This window comes from Balaenoptera physalus (assembly GCF_965194825.1).
Source record: "Balaenoptera physalus genome assembly, chromosome: 10".
In the NCBI taxonomy this organism is placed as follows: domain Eukaryota; kingdom Metazoa; phylum Chordata; class Mammalia; order Artiodactyla; family Balaenopteridae; genus Balaenoptera; species Balaenoptera physalus.
The window spans coordinates 71950528-71971844 of NC_138889.1; the positions used below are offsets into that span (position 1 = coordinate 71950528).

General features: G+C 41.6%; 1 long non-coding RNA gene across 1 annotated transcript; it reads left to right on the forward strand.

Moving 5' to 3' along the window:
* The first annotated feature begins 866 nt into the window (after positions 1-866).
* LOC309636531 lies at positions 867-13605 on the forward strand. Its single transcript, XR_014250048.1, has 2 exons — positions 867-3844; positions 3905-13605. It is a non-coding gene; the product is annotated as an uncharacterized lncRNA (long non-coding RNA).
* Positions 13606-21317: the final 7712 nt, after the last annotated feature.

The following is a 21317-nucleotide window of genomic DNA, read 5'->3' on the forward strand; positions in this document are numbered from 1 at the left end:
TTTCCTTACCTTTTCCAGCTTCCAAAGGCCACCTGCAGTTTTTGGCTTAAGGCCCCCTTCCATCCTCAAAGCCAGCAATGGGAGGTTAAGTCCTCACACTGAAACATTCCAGCCTCTACTTCCGTCATCACATGTCCTTCTGACTCTTCTGCTTCCCTCTTCCACATTTAAGGACCCTTATGATTACATTGGGCCCACCTGAGTAATACAGAATACTCTCCTTATTTTAAGGTCAGCCAATTAGCAACCTTAATTCCATTTGCAACCTTGCCTTAATTCCAGAATTCCCCCTTGCCATGTAATATAACATATTCATAGGTTCCAGAGATAGGATGTGGATGGTCTTTGGGGGCCATGGTTCTGCCTTCTTCAACAACCATTATTCACTGTGCCCTGCTCTCTGATTCTAGAATTAGGACTGAAACTAGTAAACTCCTTCAGATACCAGGCCTGAGCCATCCTCTTAGTGATGGGATTCATGAATCCCATGCTGAGGAGCTGGTCTCTGGCCTGACTGGCTCCCTCCCCCTCACTTGACCTTTATATAAAGTGACCCAAAGTGCCTTATACTGAGCATGAGGGTACTCTGGCTGCTCTGCCCAAACAGACTTCCCTGGTGGCGCAGCAGTTAAGAATCTGCCTGCCAATGCAGGGGACATGGGTTCGAGCCCTTGTCCGGGAAGATCCCACATGCTGTGGAGCAACAAAGCCCGTGCGCCACAACTACTGAGCCTGTGCTCTAGAGCCCATGAGCCACAACTACTGAGCCTGCATACCACAACTACTGAAGCCTGCGTGCCTAGAGCCCATGCTCTGCAACAAGAGAAGCCACCGCGATGAGAAGCCCACACACCCCAACGAAGAGTAGCCCCTGCTCACCTACCGGTGGGTAGGAGAAACTATTCTTTATTTCTTCAGCAACATTCAAGAAACTATTCTTTATTTCTTCTTTATTTTTTACTGTGATAGCCAGGCTAATAGATCCAATTTTTCTTTGATTAATATTTTCAAACAGGGACTTCCCTGGTGGTCCAGTGGTTAAGACTGTGCTTCCACTGCAGGAGGGACGGGTTCAATCCCTTGTTGGGGAACTAAGATCCTGCATGCTGCGTGACACCACCAAAAACAAAAAAACAAAAAAAGTAAGAAGCCAATCCATTCAATCTATGTCATGGCCTTATCTGATAGTACTTTCATTAGCTCTGTTAATGCCTGAGGACAGTTTTCACAAACTACAATAATCATTAGCTGCCAGGACCTAAAACTACCCAGCAGTGGCCTGTACTTTTTTAGACGCATGCATAAAGGCACACTCATCTACACACACAGTGGTCAGTGTGGTGGGCAAAAGATGTTAAACATCTGTTAAAGATGTGCTAGATGTCATCTTACCTTAAGGGGAAGGAAAAGAAGAAAGGGAGCTAGCATTTATTGAGAACCTACTCTGTGCTGGGAACTTTATATTCATAAACTCACTTTAAGTCTTATTACAATGCAGGAAAGCAGCATTCATCATCTCCATTTTACAAATGGGAAAATTGAGGCCCAAGAGTCACACAGCTGGTAAGATCTCAACATGTGACACTTGGACTGTCTGATTCTAAAACTTTTTTCTTTCCCCTTCGCACGACCAGCTCTTAAAGCAAGAGAATGACCAGAATAAGGATGTTCAAACTGAGGTTAGTGGAGTGAGCCCTGGAGTTCCTTAGAGACACCCAGGGACTTCTCATGTAGGAGCGAAGGTGCTTGGTAAGAGGCAAGATGGGCAGGCTGGACTTCGGGCTCTCCCCACATTCAATCAGATTAACTCTGCTGTTATCAGTTTTACACATTGAGATACAATGTAATATTTCAATAGGAAAAAATGGGAAGTGGTTCTGCTCTTGAAGGCTACTAGACTGGAATCTGACCTCCATGTCCTTGCAGTTCTGGAAGTCTGTTCTAGTTGTGCTTAGTTAATTGATCAATTCTTCTAGTGCCTTGGTTATCCACTCAATGTGATCATGGGCTTTGGGAGGGATGGTGTTCTCTAGAATGAAGGAGACCACCTCAGTTAGTGAGTGATGCAAGAATATTACGACAGAGAAGAAGCAAGAATCTTCAGGAACTTATCTGCACCACAGACAGAATGTAAGCTGCTGGCAGAGGGGAAGTCAGATTCATGTTGGAGATGGTGCTAATTGGGCACTAGACAGTGGAAGTTTCTACAGAAAAGGAAACACTCACAGCGGTGATGTGGGTATGAGGAGGTACACAGATCTTATGAAAGTCCTCCCTTTCAGGGACTGTATCTGGTTAGGTTGCTGGTATGCTCCCTTCTGAGAATCTGCCTAGACAGGACACTGATTGGCTCAGAGTGAGTCAATAAGATACTTTCAAAGTGAGCCGAGCCCTAGAAAGGAAAGGAGATAATAACTTCGAAAATTTTAAGTCAACACCTCATAGGCTACAATGTCTGGGTGAGTCATTATCTTAACGAAGGATAAAATGAAAGCCACATCTTCTCTTCATTTGGGGGACACTCTTATTTCTGCTTCCCTGAGTTACTCCTTAGTAATCCCTCAAGGGAGAATATTAAAAATAGCCAACATTTATTGATGGAGTACCTTAATCTTTACAATAAGTAACTTATGTAACAGAGCCTCAAAATGTCCCCCCATTATTCCTTATCCCTTTCACAGTAGCAGGAGTCCCAGTTTTTAGCTGTGCACAGGTTGCCTGGAATTTCCCAGTCTCTCGTGCAGCCAGGTGTGATTGTGTCAATGGGATGTAAGCAAAAGTGTTGTGTGGCAGCTTCTGGCAATTTTCCTCAGAATTGGTACATGCCCTTTACCCCTTCTTCATCCCTTTGTCCATCCTGCTACCTGGAACACAGATGCAGTCTAGTCACCATCTTGGGCCATGAGGGTGAGGGCCACACAGAAGGAATGGAGAGCAGTGAGATGACCCTGGGTCCCTGAGGACATTATGGAACAGCTCTGGATTTTCTACTTCAGGACTTAGAGGTGAGAGAAAAATTTTAAAAATATTGTTGAAACTGCTTATACTGTATTTCTGTTTCTTACAGCCACTACGAATCCAAACCAATGTACCCTATATGCTATGTACTATATTATTCCAGTTTTGCAAATAAGAAAACTGGGCTAGCCAGATTAAATCATTTTCCAAGGTCACCCACCTAGTAGATGAAGGAGTCAGGATCTAAATCCTGATTTTTGCCAAAGCAAAATGCGTTTTCCTCCTTTTCAGTGTTCACTTTCAGACCCTGAGGAGGAGAGACTCTTGACCCTCTATGATAGGCAAGAGCCTTTCAGCAAAGCCCCCTGACAGTGTCTGGTCATGGAACTATAGTCTTCAACTTGCCCCTCCTTCATCTCTTTCAAAAATAAAGTTCATGAGTCACACGGGTCATGGTGAGGCTCAACTGCATGTCACCGTGAGAGTTCTGGGAGATCACAGCCACCACCAGGGGTCGATTTGCATGAAGACTCTTAGGCCTTCTAAGAGAAATGGTAAAAAGGACCATGGGAACTAATGATTGGGACCCTAGACAGATGGATGATACCTTTGAATAGAGAGAGAATGATGAAATAGGCCCTAATCCCAGGGGGAGGGCAGAAGCCTGGTGCTGGAAAAGCAGAGGACTATGTGGGTGAGAGTGGGGTGATGGTGGGCAGTGGAAGGGCATATCCATCTCACCATGGGCACAGACCAGATAGGTGAGGGAGGCTGAGGTAAGCGGTATCACAGGATGAGTCCCAGTCCAAACCTTAGTTAATTAAAAGAGGTTCATGGCCATCTGTATGAATCCAAACACACTTGTTCAGATGCCAGACTACCTAAGGTTTGTTTTTTTTTTGTTTTTTTTTTTTTTTAAGATTTTTAGGAATTTCATGTAATGAAGGTTTGTTGAAAAAGGTTCCACTCTTTTTTTTTTAAATATATATTTTTTAAATTAATTAATTTTTGGCTGCATTGGGTCTTCGTTGCTGCGCGTGGGCTTTCTCTAGTTGTGGCGAGCAGGGGCTGCTCTTCGTTGAGGTGCGCAGGCTTCTCATTGCAGTGGCTTCTCTTGTTGCAGAGCACAGGCTCGAGGTGTGTGGGCTTCAGTAGTTGTGGCACGCGGGCTCAGTAGTTGTGGCTCACGGGCTTAGTTGCTCCGCGGCATGTGGGATCTTCCTGGACCAGGGATCGAACCCGTGTCCCCTGCATTGGCAGGAGGATTCTTAACCACTGTGCCACCGGGGAAATCCCGGTTTCACTCTTTAGAGCAGCAATTTCATTCCATTTTGGGGTTAAAGAGGGCTGTGGTGTGATCAAGTAGAGCTAACATCGTAGTGGTGATCAAGGCTGGGGAACAGCTATATGTATATATGTATATGTATATGTATATATATGTATATGATTCACTTCGTTATAAAGCAGAAACTAACACACCATTGTAAAGCAATTATACTCCAATAAAAATGTTTAAAAAAAAGAAAAGGCTGGGGAACAGAGGAGGCAAATTGGCAGCAAAAATAATGGAAAGGGAGAAGGTGCACCCCTTCCTCTTGACTGCATTCATCTCCCTCAAGGGAGGAATCAGAACCAGTGACAGATAAGCAGCAAGTCTTTGGTTTCCTTGCAGAGCTAGTCGAGACATGACCTGGGGCACATCTGACATCTTCCTTAGGAACTTTGAGGGGATATTAAAAACGTATGTTTCATTAACCAGGCATAAAAGGAAAAATATTTCATCATTCCACTTATTTGAGGTACCTAGATTAGTCAAATTTGTAGAAACAGAAAGTAGAACAGTGGCTATGAGGGGCAGGTGGGAGGGGGAAATGGGGAATTGTTTAATGGGTTTGGAGTTTCAGATTGAGATGATGAAAAAGCTCTGGGGATGGAGAGTGGTGATGTTGCACTACAATGTGAATGAATTTAACGCCACTGAACTATACACTAAAAAATAGTAAATCTTATGTACATCTTACTACACACACATAAAAAACGTATGTTTCCATGTGCAGGGCAACCTCTACCTCTCACTGAGGAGAGGATAACTTAGCCACGTGTAACCTAGCACTGTGGCTAGAAATCCAGTACCTTTTGGCCATTCCTCCCTTCACCCTGTCTTCTGCTATGTTCCTGTATTTAGTTGCTTCTGAAATTGAGCCCCTTCTTCCATTTTTGACCATTCCTTTTTTCTTAGACTTAATGTGGATTTGGCTTCTAAGGTTCAATTGCTGACATATATTCCTGGAATACATTTGCTTTTTCCTTCTGTCTCAATTATATTCCAACTGCTCTAGGCAACCCTGTACCCCTGCTCCCCAAAGCTTTTCCTCCCTCCTGCACCCCACTTTTGCCTAAGGCCCTGCCTGGCCTAATCTGGCCTCCCTCAAGGGCAAATCAGATACCCAATCACCCAGAGCCCCATTGCTGACTCTAAGGGTTTAGGGAAACCCTTAGACTCTAGCACTGGAGCACTTATCATCCGCACACATCCCTGTGACACCACTTAGGAGGGATAAGAGCTGAGACCAGAGCTGACCAGGCCACTCTGGGGATGAGAGGACAGGACATAAGCAGACCAGCCCCAAGAGACCAGATAGGCTAGCAGAGAGGCCTGTGAGTGGACGGCAGCTCATGCAGCCAGTTTAAGGGTCAGTGAATTCAAGTAGCAGGACCCACAGGCCATTTTATGTTTTGCTTTCTTTCTTGCTGTAACCCAGATGAAAGCTGAGGTCTCCCTGACCAGTGAGAGCCCAATGAAACTGCCTCAACTACTTGATTCCACAATGTGGCGTAACACAAAACTTTACTCAGAGTTTTGGGCATTTTCAGCAGTTGATGCTCTCCTGACTCTCTCTGCCTCCAGGCATCTGTATTCAATCATACTGGCTCTAATTTACACCAGGACAACCCAAGTTTTCCCAAGAGCTAGAAAACGCAGCTCTTTTCACCAGTTACCCCCAACCAAAAAGCCTGCAGGTCTTACAAAGTGGTAAGTAACATTACCACTGTTTTACAAAGGAGGAAATTGAGGCATAGAGAGGTTAAATAACTTGCTTAATGAATATTTGTAATTTGGTGAACTGTATTTGACTTTTTCTGGTGGGGTGGTGGGTGCTGTTACATTGTACGTGCTCAGCCCACCACTGTCTTGCAGAACTTCTTTCCCGTCTCCTTTCTCTTCCCTTTTTCCATCCCAGAGGCCCATCCAAATCTCAGATTCATCTTCCCTTTTACACAGAAAGGATTTTCACTCTCCCTTTTTTTTTTTTTTTTTTTTTTTTTTTACTATTTATTTTATTATTTATTTGGCTGTGCTGGGTCTTAGTTGCGGCACAACGGGATCTTCATTGCCACGTGCAGAATCTTTAGTTGCGGCATGTGAACTCTTAGTTGCAGGATTAGGAACTCTTAGTTGTGGGATTTAGTTCCCTAACCAGGGATCAGACCCAGGGCCCCTGCATTGGGAGCACAGAGCCTTAGCCACTGGACCACCAAGGAAGTCCCACTCTCACTTTCGGATTCTAGCAGTTATCAAAATATTTCTTCTCAAGCAGTTAATTCTCCCCTAATAAGAACACTAGTATTAACCTTTAACATAATACGATTTTCTCCACTCTTATATTCTTTAAGTTTTAAATTTTGTTAGATCAACCAAGCCAAACACTTTCAAAATAAAAACTATCAGAGTCACTCAGAATAACATAAGTTTAAAACTACCCAAACAGACCCTATATGATAGCCTTTCCTATATTTAACCCACATGGATACCCACTTTCTCCAGCCTGCTTAGATCATGCAGCATGGCCTAAACCTGGCTGTATACCTGGCCTAAATCGGTCACCTGGGGATCTCTGGGAGATAGTCCTGGACCAAACTGCAGAGATTCTAATTCAGTAGATGAAGGTAGGGTCTGGGATTCTGCATCTTAACAAAATTCCTCAGTGACTGTTTAATAACACTGATTACACTGGCCTCATTTCAAGGGCTCAATAGCCACATGTGCCCAGCATATCAGACAGTGCAGATACAGAACGTTTCCATTACTGCCTAACGTTCTAGTGAATAGCGCTAGTCTAGACCATTTATTGTCCATAGCACCTACTGTGACGTTTAGCAATGTGGCTCTACCCCCATCTTTTCTCCATCTTCCAGACTCCTCCCACTCCATCTGGACTGTCACTCCCTAGGCAGGAAACTCTCCTATAGCCTCAGCCCCTTCTCTGACTGTTCCCCCTAGCTCTTGGCCTTAATTTATTTGTTCATTTCAGGGCCAGAATATGATGTTGGGGTCCTCTTTGCTCCCTGTAAGTGCTTTCACACTCTTGTGAAAGACTCAGCCACTTGGAGGCTAGTGCCATTTGGCTGTGATCACTCTCCTCCTCCTTACTTCTTTATTACCAGCCTCCTGGTCATCTCACTCATTTATTGAACACTCATTCATGTGAACTGGCTCACAGTGTTCCTGTTTACCTCAAACTTTGCCATCATCTCGGATAATGCCAATTTCCGACTAACAATTGGCCCCTCAGTTCTTTGACCTTCTCATTTCCAATTAAAATGTTAAGGATAAGAGAACACTTGCTATGTGCCAGTCACTAGTCTGAGAAATCAGCACGTCATGTATTAACTCATTTGATTCCATGACAGCCATATAAGATAGGTCACTGTTATTATCATCTCCATTTTACAGATGAGGAAACAATTAGGTCTGCTTGTGGTTGTGCTGCTACTGAGTAGCGAAAGCAGGATCTAAACTCAGGCACTCTAGTTCCAGACAGCATATGCTTAACTACTGCTCCAAACTTTCTCCTTACAATGATAGTCTTCTATTCAGCCTCCACTACCCATTTCCACTGTCATACACTGAACTCTACCATCCCCTCTGCCTGTATCATCTTCAGATCACTAACTCAGGTATCTCATCCTCTGATCGACTTCCTCTTCCTCGAGCCGGTCAATAAAAACAACAAAGAAGTAACGGTAATACTAGCAAACACTTATATAGTCTAAGTGCTTTTCACATGTCAACTCATTTACTCCTCACAACATTTCTATGATGAAGGTAGGTATTATTACTACTATTTTACAGATGAGGAAATTGAGGCACAGAGAAGTTAAGAAACATGTGCAATGTCACACAGCTCATTGGTGGCAAAGCTAGGATTTGAATCCAGTCAGGCTCGAGAGTCCACATTCTCATCTCCTGTGTTAAGAATAATAAACCTGGACTTGTGGGCAAAATCATTATCATCTGGTTTTTTTTTTTCCCAAAAATATCCATGCCTATCCTCCAGTCCCAAATGTTTGCTTGTTTGTTTTCTGTTTTGAAAGAGCCTCTCAGATGATTTGGACATTTATTTCACATTGAGAATCACAAATTAGGTCATCTCAGCAGCCTTCCAACCTGATGTTCTGGTCTAGTTCGACTCACTGCTATCCTGCCGGCCTTGGTCAGGACTGCTTCACACAAACAGGTGAGGGCTGGGCCTGAGAGTGGAGGCATTGTGACCAGCACAGTTGAGTGAAAGAAGCCTCAGTATCAATAGCTTGGAGGGGCTGAGGCAAGCAGGGCTGGACCGATTTCTTGATGCGTACGTAATTTTTGCTATTTTTTTTCTCATGTCCATCTGATTCAATCCAACAGCCAGGAAGAGGAGCAACTGCTTAACTGTGGATTGCTCAGAGCAGCAAGAAATTTGTCCTCATTAATGTGACAGCTTCTAAAACAAGAAGAAAGCAGAATGAAAGAAGGAAAGCAGAGAAGGTAGCCTTGGCATAGGTCCAGGGGAAAAGCAGTCTGGCTGAAACTGTTCAATTCCCTTGGCCAGGAAGCAGCAATCTACGTAAACAGGAAGTAGAGAAGGTTGAGGGAGAGGGCAGTGGTTAGTTGGTGAGAGCAAGATCTGACACCAGATGGGTGTAAGTGGTTATATGCAAAAGCAATTCTGACATAGGCCAGGACTCTGCATGTGAACTATCCCAGCTCTCTCCTGAGAGGCCTTGTTTCACCAGGGTGTCTGTGTAGTAAGCGTTGTGTCCTGTTCTCAAATGGATACATCTTTGAGCACCTGCCTTTCTTGCTAGTTGTCTGCTGGGCATCATTTATCTCATTTAATTGTCTAAAACACTTCGTGATGATGGAATTATTTCCATGTTTTTAGGTGAGAAAATTGGCTCAGAGAGATTGTTAACTTGCCCAGATTCATTTGCATTATAGCATACATAACACTTTTGAAAGTTGTCTTCTCTTTGAAAAGTGACTGTTAAGCATAACCTATTAGAAAGAAGGTACCCATGTTTTCTAAGGATGCCACAACAAATCACCACAAACCTGGTTGTCTAAAACAACCACCAGCTTGTTTATTTTCTCATCATTCTGGAGGCCAGAAGTCTGAAATCAAGGTGTCGGCAGGGCCACACTCCTTCTGAAGGCTCTAGGGGAGAATACTTCCTTGCCTCTTCCAACTACGGTGGCTCTAGACATTCGTCTTGTGGCTGCATAACTTCAATCTCTGCCTTATTCTTTGTCCCTGCTTCTTCTCTTCTGTCTCTTATTAGGACATTCATCATTGGACTTACGGCCCACCTAGATAATACAGGCTGATGTTATCTGAATATCCTTAACTTAATTACAGCTGCAAAGGCTCTATTTTCAAATCAGGTAACATTCACAGGGGCCAGATGTAAGGACAAGGACATAACTTTTGGGGAGCCACCATTCAACCATCTACCAAGGGTATCATTATTAATATATCCATGCAGATTTTGTAGTGTTTTAATAACAACCAAAGAATTGAGAGAGACATTTATTAGACACTTATTTGCATGTCCAGATCCACATTCTTTAAAAGAATAAACTTTTCCAAGATGCAAGTCTTTCCAACCACCCCTACGCGTCTTCCCAAATCTTAGGTCTATCAGAATTTCAGGGCAAGTGGGGAGTGTTTCACAAAGACATATGTGTTATGAAAATACCCATCAAGTGAAAGTGATATACTTCTACCACACATGGTTGAGAATTACTTCTCTGCGGGAATGCTGTAACCCTGACTGATAGGTGAAGGAATCCTCAGGTTATGTTGATTGCTCATTGATGAAAGAGAGAGAAAAATATGACAACAGTAGTGATCATGGAGGAAAAAGTTAGATCGATCTGAAGAACCTCAAACTCAAAGAGCAAGGCTGGAAAGAAGGGCCTGACTACTACAAGGGAGTGACACTGTTGTCTATGTGATCTGTCTGAAATACAAATGTAGTCATGTCACTCTCTCCTTGAGATCTTTCAGTGGCTCCCTAAGAATACTGGGTAAACTCCAGGTTCCTTCTCACAGAACATAGGACTTTGTGAGTTGTCCTCTATCTACTTTTTAAGATTCACCTCACCACTCTCTCTCAAAAACTGTCTTCTCCTGCCACAACAACATTCTTGCTAATTTCCCAAACAAGTCATGTCCTTTATTGCGTTTCTAGCCTTGAACATGCTGTTCCATCTGCTTGGAATCCTCTTCTCTCTTCTCTGCCTGGTAATTCCTGCTGGCACCTCAAGACCAATTTTCCTTGCCACCTTATCTGCAGTCCTTCATTATCAAGCCTCCCTGCTCCCTTCCATGAGTTGGCACCTCCCTGTACTGTGATTCCAAGTCACTCCATTCATGGGAACTGTTGACCTTGTCTCCCATCCAACCTCCCTCCAATACTTTGAGAGCTTTTAGAAAGAACCATGTCGTATTCATCCCTAAATCCCCAGTGCCTAATAGGTGCTCAATAAATATTTGCTGAAAAAATGGAAGGACTGGTCAACATGGCTTCAAGTCTGAGACACTTGTTTTGGTGATAGTGGACCAATTGGACAAGTTACTTAACTTCTATGTGCCTCGATTTCCTCTTTAGTAAAATGGGTATGATAATAATAGTGCATACACCATAAGGTTGCTTGTAAGATACAATGGATTATGCAAGCCCTTAATGAGAGTGATCAATAAGCATTATCTATTTATAACTATTAAGAGGCAAGTACAAAAAAAATGTAATTTTGTGAAGTGGTAGATATGTTAACTAACCTTACTGTGGTAATCATTTTGCAGTGGATACTTGTATCAAATCAAGTTGTTATACAATGTTATATGTCAATTATATTGCAATAAAGCTGGGGGAAAGACTCAAATACACCAACGAACCATTTTCTGAACTGAAATAATAGTAGATTTTTGTATTAGTCAAGACTCTTTCAGTTACAAATGACAGAAACCCAACTCAAACTAGCTTAAGCAAAAAAGAGGGCTTAATTGACTTGTCTATCTGAAAAGCCCAGGGTTATGTATACCAGCTTCAATAGAGCTGGTTTCCGGGGCAAAAAGTGACATGAGGACTTGGCTTCTTTTTAATCTTTCAGCTCTGCTTTCATCTATGCTAATTTTATTCTCAGGCAGTTTCCTTTTGTAGAAGCAAAACAGTAATGTCAAACTTTCATTCCCACAACTTAACAACCATGGTAGAGAGATCCAGCAAAAAGTCTGGCCTCAATTCTCACTGACCCAAATTGGATCACATGCTTTTTCCTAAACCAGTCACTTCCTCTCTTTTTGTCTAGGCCTGGATCCCGTGCCTACCACTGAGTGAATAGTAGGGCTTTTCCACAAAGGCAAATTAAGGTGTGGTGACCAGAAGAAAAGCCATGGAGGCAGACAGGGACAGATTCAGGTTTTGTGGAGCCTGAAGCTTCATAATTTTCAGCCTCTCCTTAATAAAAATAATACAAAATTACAAATTTGAAAATAAGTATGAAAGTGAATTTGTTTAGAATGAGAAAATAAGTCGCAACAAGTTACTGAAATATTGGAGATTCAGTTCTTTTCTGCTGAGGTCTCTTTAGGCAATTTACCAGAAATGCTTATGTTTAAATGCCTCTTGATTGTAACGTGGTTTCCTCTCCCCATCTAGAGCAATCTCTAACTCCTAGAGTCTCCCAGCGCTTACAGGGACCCATGCAAGTCAAAGGCTCTGAAGCTTCCCAATAAATCCACCTCGGGACCCAGAGCAAGAAAAAAAACAACAGATGTCTATTTCTTAATAGCAAATTCCTTGGTTTAAAGAATGAACATATATTCAAATAATTCTGCTCAGGCCACCACGTCTGGGGAACCTTGGGTCTTGGCAGAGCAAGTGATCATCATTTTGTACTTTGTGGCACTGGCCAAACCCAGCTGGATTTTTGCTACACTGATTTTAACAGCTCTGCACTCACGTAATTCAGTGCTTTAAAAGGCCATGTTTCGTTTGGCACTGATGCCTTCAACAAACTAACAAGGACCGTTGGCCCCAGGAGTCAAAAGCTGAACCTGTCCTCCCACAGCTCCTGGCCATTTCCTAATTTCCTCTTCCTTCTCTTTCTCATCTACCTGTTCTCGCACTTCCTACTTCTCTTCCTCCTCCTCCTTTACCTCCACTTTGTCTTTTTCCTTCTCCTCTTCCTCCCTGACTGTTTTGATAGCTCCTTGAGTTCAGACAGTACATCACACATGAGGCCCAAATTATGAGCAAATTCCACTGACGTCAGGCCATTTGTCCATCCAGCGAACTTGGCTCGTTTTTTGGCATCTCTAAGCTGTGTCCATTGGAGACGCAGACAAGTGCCTTCAGGGCAACAGAGGCACTCCAGATGGTGGTGTTCAGATAGGCTCCCAGCACACTGCCTCCCATCTGGGCCAGAGCTCTGAATGCCATAGGCCACCCTCGGTACATCCCCACAGCTGCTGTTGACTCTTGGAAGGAGCGTAGCAAACATGCTGTGACTTATCAGGTGAAACCTGCAGATGATTAACTCTGGGCCCATTATATGCCGCATTTCCACCCAAGCGGACTCCAGGCTGGGGGTAAAAGCAGGGTAAGAGAGAGGGCAGACAGAGTGGAACACTGGGAGTTTGGCAGCAATTGTAAATGTTTTCCCCAGCAAAGGAGACACATCAATAGGAGGGAAAAAAAACATGGTTTCAGGTCCCTGCTATTTCACTCATTACCTGTGGGAGCTTGATAGATCGTGGTAGATAACTGCCAACATTCTTTCCCACACTTCCACTTCTGGAAGCAGCAGCCTCTTTCCTTTGGGGCTCTCCTTTCCTACTCCATATGGCCTCAGGGCTCTGTCCTCCTACCCCCCAACCCCTCTTCTCTCCTACCTCTCAGTGATAGAACACAGAGGGGCCAATTACAGTGTCACAGGCCCTTGGACATAACAAATAAGCACATGAGTTATGCCAGCCCATTGTAGTCCTTCCTTGAAAGTTTTCAAAATTTCTAAATTGGATCAAAGTTATACAAGAATATTAATATACTTTACAACTCCAAAATGAGGGAGAAAGGAAAACAGCTGTCACTAGCTGGGAGAAATGAAGTTAAAAAGCTATGCTTCCACTTTTCTGAATTACTGCCGTAGCTACCTAGATTTATGGGGGCAATGTGGGATTACACATATGTGAATTTTCCTGGCAGCTGAAGGTTACCCTTCAACGGTAAAAGGACCTCTTTTTTTTTTTTTTTTTAACCATATTATTTTCAGAGTTTTCTAAAATGTTTTATACACTTCCCTGACTTTTTAAATGGGAGTTACCACATTTAACCTCTTCTGGATGGCTCAGGGTCATCAAAATGAACTTCAGCTAATAGGCTGTGTGATAATATGGTTTGGGTTTTTTTTTTTTTTTAAAGATTTGTCCCACTCTGCATTTCCTAACTCCTTCCTGCTCACCCAAGCACCACAGGGCGAGCTCCCAAAAAGAATGAGGCTCATTCATAGCCAAAGCTCTGATTCTCTTCCTGTCTTGCATACCCCTTCCTGATGTGTTCTTGCATTCCTCTGGCTCCTGAACTTCTGTTTGCTTCCTGCTTTTAGTCCAGCAGTTTCCCCTTAGATCTCACCTGTGATACAGCTGCTCTGTGACTGACCTTTGGTCTTCTTCCTCATTTGCCATTCTGCCTCTGCCCTTGGGCCCTGTTCTGTCTCCAGATGACACTTGTACTGAGCCAGGCTAGGGTCCCATGACAAGGGATCAGATATTAGTGTTCCTGACTCCTTTCACATGGTTAAATGGACTGGGATCATTTACTATAGAGGCAAACAACCTTACACACCACCATAACCCCAGAGTAAGACTTAAAATAGCTGGGAGTGGAAGAAGCGTTACAGAAAATATTTGTACTACTGCAGAGGGCATATTGTAATCGGGCAGTGCAGATATCAGTTTTCTGGGGAGCGTCAGTTACCATTTTTACTGGTTAATTGGGTTATAGAAGCTTCTTTGGAGTTGTCAAATTTCCAAGCCTGACAGCTAGGCTTGATCACTGGCCCCTGTATTACCCAGGACTAGCTTTCTCTTGTTCTCCCCCTGCTGACCCATGAGCCCAAGGACACCCAGGTTATAACATTTTCTTTCTGCTTCAACAGACTCATCTCTTCATGTCCATAAAAATGGTTTAAAGATGAGTTAATAAAACATGAAAATGTATATATATATACGTGTTGAAAATGGATCTTATACTTCCCAAGGGTTAAAGGGAGCTAACATACTAAAAGTATCATTCTGAAGGAATGGACACTCTTAGTTAAAGCTATAGGAAACATTGCAAAGGATGAATCATGCAAAATTAAACACATCAGTATAAACTGCTCAGTCCTGTATTAAGAACTTAGGAGAACGCTGACCGATCCCATGTTCTCAATGGCCCACTGAGCAGCTTCTTCTCCTCCTTTACATGGAGCTGGCCCATCTGCCTGTCCAGCCACAGAAAGCACTTAAGGGCCCAGTCTGGAGGCCCCACCTCTGATATGCACCTAGAAATTTCCACTCTCTTTCCACCTCTCCTGCTTACCCCGTGCTCATTTCTGCTCACCCTGGCTCTGGGATCTCATAGCATGCTTTTAATGCAGTGGTCCTCAACCCTGGTCACACATTGGAATCATCCAGAGAGAATTGAAAACTTCTGATGTCCAGGCCCAAACACAAACAATTAAATGAGAATCTCTGGGACTGAGGGCCAGGTATGAAACTACCCCCCACCCCCTAAATTTCAATAAGAAAAATTTCAAACATACAAGGAAGTTGAAAAAAATTTACAGGACACCTATATATCCACCACCTAGATCTTAGCATTAGCATTTTACTATACTAGACTATCCATCTCTTAACATTTCATTACCACATGTTTATCCATCTATTAACATTCATCTAACTAACCATTAATCCATCTTATTTTAAAATATATTTTATTTTATTAATATTATTATTTTTTTGGCTGCATGGCTTGCGGAATCTCAGTTCCCTGACCAGGGATTGAACCCGGGCCACGGCACTGAAAGCCCATAATCCTAACCACAAGGCAACCAGGGAACTCCCTAAATATATTTTAAAGTAAATTAATTAGCAGGGAGAGGACAGACAGCAGAAGCAAAAAAAATTACAATCTTGCAGCCTGTGGAACAAAAACCACATTCACAGAAAGATAGACAAGATGAAAAGGCAGAGGGCTATGTACCAGATGAAGGAACAAGATAAAACCCCAGAAAAACAACTCAATGAAGTGGAGATAGGCAACCTTCCAGAAAAAGAATTCAGAATAATGATAGTGAAGATGATCCAGGACCTCAGAAAAACAATGGAGGCAAAGATCGAGAAGATGCAAGAAATGTTTAACAAAGACCTAGAAGAATTAAAGAAAAAACAAACAGAGAAGAACACTTCAATAACTGAAATGAAAACTACACTAGAAGGAATCAATAGCAGAATAACTGAGGCAGAAGAACGGATAAGTGACCTGGAAGACAGAATGGTGGAATTCAGTGCTACAGAACAGAATAAAGAAAAAAGAATGAAAAGAAAGGAAGACAGCCTAAGAGACCTGTGGGACAACATTAAACACAACACCATTTGCATTATAGGGGTCCCAGAAGGAGAAGAGAGAGAGAAAGGACCAGAGAAAATATTTGAAGAGATTATAGTCAAAAACTTCCCTAACATGGGAAAGGAAATAGCCACCCAAGTCCAGGAAATGCAGCGAGTCCCATACAGGATAAACCCAAGGAGAAACATGCCGAGACACATAGTAATCAAATTGGCAAAAATTAAAGACAAAGAAAAATTATTGAAAGCAGCAAGGGAAAAATGACAAATAACATACAAGGGAACTCCCATAAGGTTAACAGCTGATTTCTCAGCAGGAACGCTATAAGCCAGAAGGGAGTGGCATGATATACTTAAAGTGATGAAAGGGAAGAACCTACAACCAAGATTACTCTACCTAGCAAGGATCTCATTCAGATTCGATGGAGAAATCAAAAGCTTTACAGACAAGCAAAAGCTAAGAGAATTCAGCACCACCAAACCAGCTCTACAACAAATGCTAAAGGAACTTCTCTAAGTGGGAAACACGAGAAGAAAAGGACCTACGAAAACAAACCCCAAACAATTAAGAAAATGGTCATAGGAACATACAGATCAATAATTACCTTAAATGTGAATGGATTAAATGCTCCAACCAAAGGACACAGGCTTGCTGATTGGATACAAAAAAAAGACTCATATATATGCTGTCTACAAGAGGCCCACTTCAGACCTAGGGACACATACAGACTGAAAGTGGGGGGATGGAAAAAGATATTCCATGCAAATGGAAATCAAAAGAAAGCTGGAGTAGCAATACTCATATCAGATAAAATAGACTTTAAAATAAAGAATGTTACAAGAGACAAGGAAGGACACTACATAATGATCAAGGGATCAATCCAAGAAGAAGATATAACAATTATAAATATATATGCACCCAACATAGGAGCACCTCAATACATAAGGCAACGGCTAATAGCTATAAAAGAGGAAATTGACAGTAACACAGTAATAGTGGGGGACTTTAACACCTCAGTTACACCAATGGACAGATCATCCAAAATGAAAATAAATAAGGAAACAGAAGCTTTAAAAGACACAATCGACCAGATAGATTTAATTGATATTTATAAGACATTCCATCCAGAAACAGCAGATTACACTTTCTTCTCAAGTACGCACGGAACATTCTCCAAGATAGATCACATCTTGGGTCACAAATCAAGCCTCAGTAAAGTTAAGAAAATTGAAATCATATCAAGCATCTTTTCTGACCACAACGCTATGAGATTAGAAATGAATTACAGGGGAAAAAACGTAAAAAACACATACACATGGAGGCTAACCACTACGTTACTAAATAACCAAGAGATGACTGAAGAAATCAAAGAGGAAATCAAAAAATACCTAGAGACAAATGACAATGAAAACACGATGATCCAAAACCTATGGGATGCAGCAAAAGCAGTTCTAAGAGGGAAGTTTATAGCTATACAAGCCTACCTCAAGAAACAAGAAAAATCTCAAATAAATAATCTAACCTTACACCTAAAGGAACTAGAGAAAGAAGAACAAACAAAACCCAAAGTTGGCAGAAGGAAAGAAATCATAAAGATCAGAGCAGAAAGAAATGAAATAGAAACAAAGAAAACAATAGCAAAGATCAATAAAACTAAAAGCTGGTTCTTTGAGAAGATAAACAAAATTGATAAACCATTAGCCAGACTCATCAAGAAAAAGAGGGAGAGGACTCAAATCAATAAAATTAGAAATGAAAAAGGAGAAGTTACAACAGACACCGCAGAAATACAAAGCATCCTAAGAGACTACTACAAGCAACTCTATGCCAATAAAATGGACAACCTGGAAGAAATGGACAAATTCTTAGAAAGGTATAACCTTCCAAGACTGAACCAGGAAGAAATAGAAAATATGAACAGACCAATCACAAGTAATGAAATTGAAACTGTGATTAAAATTCTTCCAACAAACAAAAGTCCAGGACCAGATGGCTTCACAGGTGAATTCTATCAAACATTTAGAGAAGAGCTAACACCCATCCTTCTCAAACTCTTCCAAAAAATTGCAGAGGAAGGAACACTCCCAAACTCATTCTATGAGGCCACCATCACCCTGATACCAAAACCAGACAAAGATACTACAAAAGAAGAAAATTACAGACCAATATCACTGATGAATATAGATGCAAAACTCCTCAACAAAATACTAGCAAACAGAATCCAACAACACATTAAAAGGATCATACACCACGATCAAGTGGGATTTATCCCAGGGATGCAAGGATTCTTCAATATATGCAAATCAGTCAATGTGATACACCATATTAACAAATTGAAGAATAAAAACCATATGATCATCTCAATAGATGCAGAAAAAGCTTTCAACAAAATTCAACACCCATTTATGATAAAACCTCTCCAGAAAGTGGGCATAGAGGGAACCTACCTCAGCATAATAAAGGCCATATATGACAAACCCACAGCAAACATCATTCTCAATGGTGAAAAACTGAAAGCATTTCCTCTAAGATCAGGAACAAGACAAGGATGTCCACTCTCACCGCTGTTATTCAACATAGTTTTGGAAGTCCTAGCCGCAGCAATCAGAGAAGAAAAAGAAATAAAAGGAATACAAATTGGAAAAGAAGAAGTAAAACTGTCACTGTTTGCAGATGACATGATACTATACATAGAGAATCCTAAAAATGCCACCAGAAAACTGCTAGAGCTAATTAATGAATTTGGTAAAGTTGCAGGATACAAAATTAGTGCTCAGAAATCTCTTGCATTCCTCTACACTAGTGATGAAATATCTGAAAGAGAAATTAAGGAAACACTCCCACTTACCATTGCAACAAAAAGAAAAAATACCTAGGAATAAACCTACCTAGGGAGACAAAAGACCTGTATGCAGAAAACTATAAGACACTGATGAAAGAAATTAAAGATGATACCAACAGATGGAGAGATATACCATGTTTCTGGATTAGAAGAATCAATATTGTGAAAATGACTATACTACCCAAAGCAATCTACAGATTCAATGCAATCCCTATCAAATTACCAATGGCATTTTTTACAGAACTAGAACAAAAAATCTTAAAATTTGTATGGAGACACAAAAGGCCCCGAATAGCCAAGGCAGTCTTGAGGGGAAAAATCGGAGCTGGAGGAATCAGACTCCCTGACTTCAGACTATACTACAAAGCTACAGTAATCAAGACAATATGGTACTGGCACAAAAACAGAAACATAGATCAATGGAACAAGATAGAAAGCCCAGAGGTAAACCCACGCACCTATGGTCAACTAATCTATGACAAAGGAGGCAAGGATATACAATGGAGAAAAGACAGTCTCTTCAATAAGTGGTGCTGGGAAAACTGGACAGCTACATGTAAAAGAATGAAATTAGAATACTCCCTAACACCATACACAAAAATAAACTCAAAATGGATTAGAGACCTAAATGTAAGACTGGACACTATAAAACTCTTAGAGGAAAACATAGGCAGAATACTCTTTGACATAAATCACAGCAAGATCTTTTTCGATCCACCTCCTACAGTAATGGAAATAAAAACAAAAATAGACAAAAATGGACCTAATGAAACTTCAAAGCTTTTGCACATCAAAGGAAACCATAAACAAGACGAAAAGACAACCCTCAGAATGGGAGAAAATATTTGCAAACGAATCAAAAGATTAATCTCCAAAATATATAAACAGCTCATGCAGCTCGATATTAAAAAAACAACCAACCCAATCCAAAAATGGGCAGAAGACCTAAGTAGACATTTCTCCAAGGAAGACATACAGATGGCCAAGAAGCACATGAAAAGCTGCTCAACATCTCTAATTATTAGAGAAATGCAAATCAAAACTACAATGAGGTATCACCTCACACCTGTTAGAATGGGCTTCATCAGAAAATCTACAAACAAGAAATGCTGGAGAGGGTGTGGAGAAAAGGGAACCCTCTTGCACTGTTGGTGAGAATGTAAATTGATACAGCCACTATGGAGAACAGTATGGAGGTTCCTTAAAAAACTAAAAATAGAATTACCATATGACCCAGCAATCCCACTACTGGGCATATACCCAGAGAAAACCACAATCCAAAAAGACACATGCACCCCAATGTTCATTGCAGCACTATTTACAATAGCCAGGTCATGGAAGCAACCTAAATGCCCATTGACAGACAAATGGATAAAAAGATGTGGTACATATATACAATGGAGTATTACTCAGCCATAAAAAGGAACGAAATTGAGTCATTTGTTGAGATGTGGATGGATCTAGAGACTGTCATACAGAGTGAAGTCAGTCAGAAAGAGAAAAACAAATATCGTATATTAACACATATATGTGGAACGTAGAAAAATGGTACAGATGAACCGGTTTTCAGGGCAGAAATTGAGACACAGATGTAGGGAACAAACATATGGACACCAAGGGGGGAAAGCAGCAGTGGGTGGGGGTGGTGGTGGGATGAATTGGGAGATTGGGTTTGAGATGTATACGTTGATGTGTATAAAATTGATGACTAATAAGAAAAACATAATAATAAATGCAACTTCAGTGGAAAGGAGATTTAAATCTTCAGTAGTCATGTTCCTGAGTTTCATTTGGGTGGATTAGAAAGCTAGTAGGTAGCGGCCGCATAGCACACGGAGATCAGCTCGATGCTTTGTGACCACTTAGAGGGGTGGGATAGGGAGGGTGGGAGGGAGACACAAGAGGGAGAAGATATGGGGATATATGTATAAGTATAGCTGATTCACTTTGTTATAAAGCAGAAACTAACACACCGTTGTAAAGCAATTATACTCCAATAAAGATGTTAAAAAAATTAATTAGCAAGGCATAAGGAGAGAGGGGATGGAGAGTCATTGCTTAATGGCTACAGAGTTTCTGTTTGGGGTGATGAAAAATGTTCAGAAATCCATAGTGGTGATGGTTGCACAACATTGTGAGTGTAATTAATGCCACTGAATTGTATGACAGGTACACTTAAAAATGGCTATAATGGTAAATGTTACCAAACACAGATGTATGTATGCGTATGTATATATATGTATGTAATTTTTAAACCATAAAAATTTTTTTTAAGTAAATTGCGGATAATGGTGTATTACTTCCTAAGCCTGGATAGTGTGTATGTGTTTGGTTTTTGTTATTCTTTTTTTTAAATTTTTGGCTGCATTGGGTCTTCGTTGATGCACGCGGGCTTTCTCTAGTTGTGGCGAGCGGGGGCTACTCTTCGTTGCAGTGCGTGGGCTTCTCATTGTGGTGGCTTCTCTTGTTGCAGAGCACGGGCTCTAGGTACGTGGGCTTCAGTAGTTGTGCCTCATGGGTTCTAGAGCATAGCCTCAGTAGTTGTGGCGCACAGGCTTTGTTGCCACGCAGCACGTGG